A 1,111-nucleotide genomic window follows, 5' to 3' on the forward strand; every position below is an offset into this window, starting at 1 on the left:
AGAAATAAGCCAGCCACCAGCTAGAGGGTTTAATGATTAACCCCCATCACTTGGGTTAATACTTGGATGGAAGCAGCCCATCTCCTGTCAGTTATTTACAAAAATCCCTTTGGAAAACAGATTAGTTGCCCATTCCAAACTCTACCTTGAAAGAATGTTTCCTCTGCTGACTTCAAGTCCAAATCCCCCAGCCCCTTTTGTTGTCTGGTTAAGTGCAGGGTGGAGAGCATTGAGGCCCCTCTGAAGGCTTTCCTGGGCATGAGCTTCCCATCTTTTCAGGCCTAAGATAGCTGGCTCCCAGATAAACTGTGTTAATGTGGCAAACAGATATCACTCCTTTCTGTCTCTGGTGAACAAAGGCCTTCCAAGAGGGGCCTAACCTGACTCACTTCCACAGGCAGGCAAACATCCGAGGAGAGCTTCCAATTCAGAGGGAAAGATGTCAGTCAGCCCTAAGGCGTGGCAGTTGTGTAAAATCAAAGTGAGAGATACAGAGCAGTGCTGGCCAGTGGGCCATTCCGTGCTGATGGCAATGCTCTGCAGCTGCACTAGCCAAGATGGAGGCCCGCAGACGCAGGTGGCTGCTGAGCACGTGGAATGGGGCTCGGGGGCTTGTGCTGCTGCAGAACTGAGTTTGTGATTCGTTTCAGCAGCCGCGTGTGGCTGGTGAGTACACGGGTCAGGGCAGCTCTAGAACAGTCATGAAGAGCTACCGACCACGAGCTAGGTTTGCGGAGTATGTACGCCTCTGGTCCTCAAAACAGCGCCTCACAGTTGCTGCTGTTGTAAAGATCTTCCATCTGAGGAAATCAAGGATCGGTGTTTCAGGCATGGGTGACTCTGGGGGGAGTGGACTGGGTGGCACTTGATCCCTGTCTCCACCACACGGAAGAACCACACTGCACTGTGGCTCAGGTCATCCTGGGATAAACTGACATTGCAACAAAGCCTCAGAGGTGCTCTGACAAGAGTGAGTGCAGAAGACTCTTCCCCTGGTGGGCATTCTGCAGAGGCCAGTAGAAGCCCGCCAGCGGGTCGTTGTCACAGCTTTCCTCTCTACCATGCTGCCTCTTCATGAACTCAGTTCCCAAACATTACGATTTTCCAGTGT

The sequence above is a fragment of the Rhinolophus sinicus genome, chromosome 18, assembly GCF_057876585.1.
Source record: "Rhinolophus sinicus isolate RSI-liver-muscle chromosome 18, RSI-T2T, whole genome shotgun sequence".
Classification (NCBI taxonomy): Eukaryota; Metazoa; Chordata; class Mammalia; order Chiroptera; family Rhinolophidae; genus Rhinolophus; species Rhinolophus sinicus.